This window comes from Vicia villosa, unplaced genomic scaffold, assembly GCF_029867415.1.
Source record: "Vicia villosa cultivar HV-30 ecotype Madison, WI unplaced genomic scaffold, Vvil1.0 ctg.004187F_1_1, whole genome shotgun sequence".
In the NCBI taxonomy this organism is placed as follows: Eukaryota; Viridiplantae; Streptophyta; class Magnoliopsida; order Fabales; family Fabaceae; genus Vicia; species Vicia villosa.
In genome coordinates, this window is record NW_026706387.1 from 97,304 (window position 1) to 103,836 (window position 6,533).

General features: G+C 33.1%; 1 long non-coding RNA gene across 1 annotated transcript; it reads right to left on the reverse strand.

Annotated features, from left to right (window-relative positions):
- Positions 1-4,571: 4,571 nt before the first annotated feature.
- On the reverse strand, positions 4,572-6,508 carry LOC131641867 (uncharacterized). The gene is made up of 3 exons (XR_009295660.1): positions 6,253-6,508; positions 5,465-5,773; positions 4,572-5,115 (listed from the first exon to the last, which is right to left on the reverse strand). It is a non-coding gene; the product is annotated as an uncharacterized LOC131641867 (long non-coding RNA).
- Positions 6,509-6,533: the final 25 nt, after the last annotated feature.

A 6,533-nucleotide genomic window follows, 5' to 3' on the forward strand; every position in this document is an offset into this window, starting at 1 on the left:
CAACTTCTTTCGATCGAGCCTCGTAGTGACTGCCCCTACATTTGAAATCTGAAAGGTATGCCCCCAATTCTCCAAGGTCTTGAGGAATGTCCTTAAAAGGAACTCATATTTCACCATGATCCAATACCAATTTAATATGCACTGCCTCAATATTTGTTAGTTGAAAAGGTCTGCCCTCAATCTCTAAGATATAGACGGATAACCATGGTGTGATATCGACTTGATATGGAATGCCCCAAGTATCCAAATCTTGAAAAGTTGGTATTCGTGGTTGACGCGGAACTTGGACCCACCATTAAGACACGAATTGCCCCAATATTCAAGTTTTGAAAGATTTACCCCTTGATGATTAGAAAAGTATGCCCATGTTTGATCGTTGATTTGAGATACATCCCAAGTTGATTAAATCATAGAATGATTGCCCCAAGTCCGTAGGATCTCCAAGTGATATGCTTCTATGATCATTGGGATTTGCCCATGATTAGGAGAAACTCTTAGATGTTTTCCCCTATTTAGAAGCTTCTTGTAACGATTTGCCAATGTCAAAATCTCCTTGATGCTAAGTATTGGTTTGAAAACAAAGTTTTACCCTTTGAAAAGTAAATCCAATGTGATGCCCATGCAAGTTTTGAAATCGAAGTTTTTACGAAGAACGTGGATGATTAGAGATGGAAGATGCAAAGAAGCGATATGGATAGCCATTAACAAACAATAAAAGTTAGTTTAACCAAATTATGCCGAGTATGCTTTCATAGTTAACCAAGCTTCAGTTAGGACTTTTAAGGGTTGTAACGTGGCTTGGTTCACGGTTTAAGAAATAAATGGATATAAGGCTCAAATTTAATTTAACCCACCCCAATCTCCTTGATATTATCCAATCCTAAAATCCAATTAATCAAATAGATGCGTTCTATCTCCAAGGGAGTTTTCATAGTTGCGTAGACGAGGAACGTAGATAAGGTTCAAGTGTAGATATGAGTGCAGATAAGATCCAAGTGTATATGAGAAGCGCAAACGAGATCCAAACGTAGATTATTCTTGAGATGGCAGTCACAAGATTATTCTCCAATTTTTATTTTTATTTTTTGAAATTTTATTTATTTTTTTGATAATTGTGACTGCCATGCTTGACCTTGCGAGCTTCATCTTTGTTGACTCCTCGATCTTGGATATTGAGGAAGAAGATATTGGAATCTATATCTTCATCGCTTCCTTGATCTTGAATGATGTATTGAGGAAGAAGCTGTGAATGTCATTGCTTCCTCAATCTTTGATATTGAATGAGAGGGAATGAAATATACTTGAACCTCCTTTTTAGATTGACCAACTCTCTCGAAAAATGAATGCACCATTGAATTAATCGAAATCTACCCTGCCCCTGGTTAAGATTAAGGTTTTTTTATAAATAAAAACAAACTCCAACTCCTGGCTCGAGGGGGTTGACTATGGATTAACTCCTTATTTCTCCATTGTTTAGGAATTGAAAAAAATGCCTCACATCGTCAGCTCGGTCTTTACCATTAAAGCATACGTCATCAGAACTCAGTTTTTTTTACATTGTTCTCCTTCCAAGTTTGTTAATAATTGAAAGTGTCAAGTTGAAAATTGAAATGGAATATTGAAATTTGAAATGGATAATCGTGGATAGATATAGAGAGTGATAATAAATGAAGGATTACATCCAAAACATGCATGATTATTTTATTAGAAATATTGATCCAAAGGTACAAGCTTACACCAAATACAACTTAGCAATCATAGAAATTACAGATAAAAGTTTAATCGTCCTAAGACTAAACTTCCTTGTTGATCCGAATGGCTTTGAGATATACTTCTTAGTTCTTTGACTTGTAGAAGTATAGAGTGACCTTGGTCTTCTCGGGCATACCAATTGTGTTGATATGGCAATTAATTTTGACATGGGGAATCTCCAATGATAGTTGAATCTGAGGCGTAGGCGTAGGTACGTAGTTTGTATAATGAAAGGCCACATTCTCTCCTTGTAGGACCAAGCTCATTTGAATCTCCAATGGTTATTCTCCTCTCTTCATAGTTTGGTATTTTCTCGAGTTTCTTTGTGAGTCTCGAGAAATCAGCTAGCATAGATAATTGAATAAGGGCAAAAAATGGAAATGCAAATGTATGATTGTATGAAAATGCATGGCTACGCCAAAGTTTTTTTTACCCTTTTTTATGCAATGCAATGCTATGCGAAGTTAGGACAGAGATAAACCTAAGGATACCCTATAAGGGTTTGAGGAAATATGCCCCAACAGGCTAGGGTTTATTATAGACCGACTGAAGACCCTACAAGCTAGAGACTACGACACACAAATGGAAATCTCTACAGTATATGGATGCATGGAAGAGAGCACATGATGACCGTTCAATCGTCACTAAATCCCATGGCCATCAGGAGGCCATGAGGCGTGCATAAGTAAAAATAGAAATCCATACAAGTTATAGATTATGATTGACCAATAGAATTCCCTACAAGCACATGATGATCTTTGAAACGTCACCAAACCCCATGGCCATCAAGAGGCCATGCGGTATGCATTAGCGAGGGAGTCATTCGTGATACAACCTATCTACGGACAAAGATGGACGAAAGGGAATCCCTACAAGCTAGGGATTATAATGAAACACATAAATCCCTAAAGGCTAGGGATTATGATAAACCAAAGATAACCCTTACAAGCGTAGGGATGGTGATAGGACGTCCTTCATGAGAAGGCTTCCTATGAAGGGGTGATAATAGTCTACTTAGTACGTAGGTTCATGGTTCAGCATGATGGTATATAGGTAATCTACCCTCCCCAATAGTGGTTTATAATAGTGGTTTATATCCTAAGGGTCTCATGAATTACACAAAAGGGAAGCACAAGGGCTCCCTTAAGTGGAGCCTCTTCGTTGACCAAGACTTTGTCTCAAAGGTCGTACAAGGTCTCACCATGAGGTTCAGAGATTGGTTAGGTCCCTAGAGTCATTGGTTGTGTTCAAGATCCCACTCTCCACGAAGTTGTCTCGTGCAGGGTTTTCTCAGGAACTCAACCCACTCTAAGCGAGATTGCCACAACGACCCATAGAGAATACACGTTCCCCTTGGCCTAATGACAATCCCTCAGCTGATGTTTAAATTTCTTTTTGATTTTTTTATTTCCCACCAACAACAATATAAGTATAATATAATCATGGTAATTATACAATATTAGGAAATTGACATAAATAATAATAACCAACCATAAAAAACATCAAAACCAAATATAAAACCTAAAAATTTAAACCCTAAAACCCTAAGGTTATGAGAAACTCAAAATCTACATTATAGGGAAAATCCTAAAATCCTAAACCAATATCCTCAAATAATATTTTGAATAATACAGTGGAAAAACTTTTACAAGTTGGATGAAGGTGTCAAATTAGTCGGGCGAAACTTAAAGTATATACGGACCCAATTATTTTTCTAATGAGAGCAAATACCTGTTTCTAAGAAGTTCTTGTATTATTTCATTGTTTTTGCTATTATTGAATTTCTATAAATAAATCCTAAACAAATCCAATGAAACTAGCATAAATACCACAATTACACTCCAATGACATAAACTAGTTAAACTAATTAAATAATAAAACTTAAAATAATGTTTAATTAGCAAATGGAACGTTAGATTAATAAAAGTTATCCAATCCTCAAAATAATACAGAATTGCTATTCTAAGATTATTAGGCGGACACTATATTTAAAATTGACAACAAGAGTAGCACCCAATTATATAAAAATATATAAATATTCTAATAACAACAGCATGTAAGGCGCTGCCCCTGGGTTATTACTTTTGACCATTTCAATATTTACCGGTCATCCAATGAGACATTAAAATATTAAAATTTTGCATTAGAGTTTTTTGTTTTAAATAAAAAATTGAATGGGACACGGTATACAAGCAGATAGGGAGAACCACACAAACCTGAAGCATTCATTGTTGTCATACTCCATTTTTTGACCTAAGATCTCGCATTGCATTCGTATTATCTGCATATTTTTTGTTCGATGTTTATTTTACTGTTTTTTTGAGTCAAATTTCGCGAATTCATATTTTCTCTAAAGTTTCGATTATTTCGTGTATTTTCTTTTGCATATAAATGCCAATCAAATTTTTCTTTACCAGTCGAGGGATAATTACATTTGAAAGCCACGGAAAAATCGATAATATTAGAAGCGGATTTGAATTCTCGTTAAATTTGTATTTTCTGTTTATTTTAAAATTGATATCTTAATTTCTTATTTAAAATTTAATTTTGAGTAGTGTCACTTTAATTTTATATTTCTATTCAGATATCTAAAAGAATTTGATCTTTAACTTAAAGTCTCAAAAAATAATTATATTTAGTACTTCTTTTTTATTTAAATTGTGTTTAGTTCATGTTCTTTTAAATAAATAATTTGGTTTTAGTTTTTTTTTATTTAAGATAAAATCTCAAAAGTTGTTTGTTTTAGTGATCTTTATTTTTTTTATAAAAAAAATAACATGTTTTTTTCAAAAAATATCATGGTTTCTAATTAAGGGTTTAGTAAAAATATATTAAAGTTTAATTTTTATTCTATGATTGCATTGTTGTTTCTAAAAAAAACTATTAAGTTAATTTATTTTATTATATTGTTTTTAAGTTATTTGATTTATTTTAAAATAAATTATTAAATTCAATTTAGTTATTAAATTATTTTATTGTTATTAAATTAAAACTTTGTTTTATTTTATGATTTATTATTTATTATTATTATTATTAAAAAAAACTAAAACTAAACAGATTTGTTTCTTAAAAAAAAAGGGTAACGCATACTTTTTTCTTTTTTATATAAAGCATATACTATATACAAACTTTTTTAGAAAAGGTAGGAGAAAAAATAGTTCTAAAATATGTTAGAGAGTTTTTTTTCTTTTTGGTTTCAAGTCCAAACATCTTTTTGTCTTTGTGTTTGTCTTCTTCCACATTTTTGTGTTTACAATCTGTCCTCTCCAAACAGCATGTTGTGCTATGCTAGCTTGACTTTTTTTTCTACACTTTTAAGACAATTCTAACAGCTATATTTCTTCATCAATTTGGTATTAAAATCTGCATAAGAGAAAAGCACAAATCAGAGGTCTTTTTTGTTTGAATCTCATATTCATTTTCCCTCCTAAGATCTCATTTCTTCCTCTATATAAAGAGGTACAAACCACTTGTTTAAGGGCAGCAACATTAAGCCAAGAATACACCAAAAAATATAGAGAGAAAAAACAAACAAACAAGATCACACCAACATTACACCAGCAACAAAATCTAGAGAGAAAACATCACAAAAAAGAGTTTGGTAGCAAGTTTGAAGTTTTATTACACTAGAAAAGTTGAGGAAAAACTTGTTTGAGAATAGAGATTAAAGAGGAAGAAAGCTCTGCAGAAAAAGAAAAAAGGAGAAGCTTACCAACGGGTCTTCACCTCCGAGAACATTCGGAGCGGGTATTTCTTCAAATTCTTTGCACTCCTTTATTAATCTCATGGCATGAATATTTGAATTCTTGTTCGCTTTTCTTGACCATTATTCCTGCCTCTGCAAAAAGACCACAATAATATCCAAGTTATAATAACAACAATCTCAAACTTAAAATATGAACTCATAAAAAACAGAATTTCATGAAGAGGGTATTATTTTAAGTTTTTGTTGTTCTGTTGTTATGATGTCGAGACTGTGAGAGAAAAGTAGTTTCATTGCTGCTTTTGTTAAGTCCAGAGCCTGTAAACACAAAAAGGAATTAGCTTTTTCAACATAAGAACATAACTGAACCAATTTACTCTTCATTGATTCATCATTATAGTTTTAAAATAATGTTTTTTATGAAAGATCCATTTAACCTAAATAAAATTATGAACATTGTGGTATATTAGGAATGGGATTTCTCTAGAATCCCTAAAATGAGAAAACCCTAAAAATGATTATAAACATGTGAACAATAAATTAACCAAAGTAGTTTGTTAGTTTTTTTTAACCTGTCAAAACATTCAGAAATGAAATCATAGATTTTTAGCCAATAGAGATAGGTATCAAAGAAAACAAAATTGCGTCATTTTTGTTCGTGCGATACGAAGATAAGGAAAAAGAAGAAAGCGTTGTTCACGCAGCCACAGAATCTCATCAAAATCTCAAATGAGAAAACATGAGAAGGCCATTAAAACAACCTCACAATAATGAAGAGAATCTCTTCGAAGAATTACCTGATGATGTCGTCGTCTTCATCCTCACCAAGCCCAATCATCACCATCACCTTCAAGTTGCCTCCGCCGAATCCCCCTTCCCATCATCCACCATATTCTTCCATCTGTCTCACCACCATCATCCTTCCGGCCAACATACCACCGCCGTTCGCAATTCCTCTCATTAGTGCAGCGTTTTCATTGTTTTGTTTCTCTGCTTTGTTTTTGTTTATACAACCATGTGGGCCTCCTAATTTCTACTGATCTAAATCCCATCCGAAATTTCACTAGTTCACACCCCT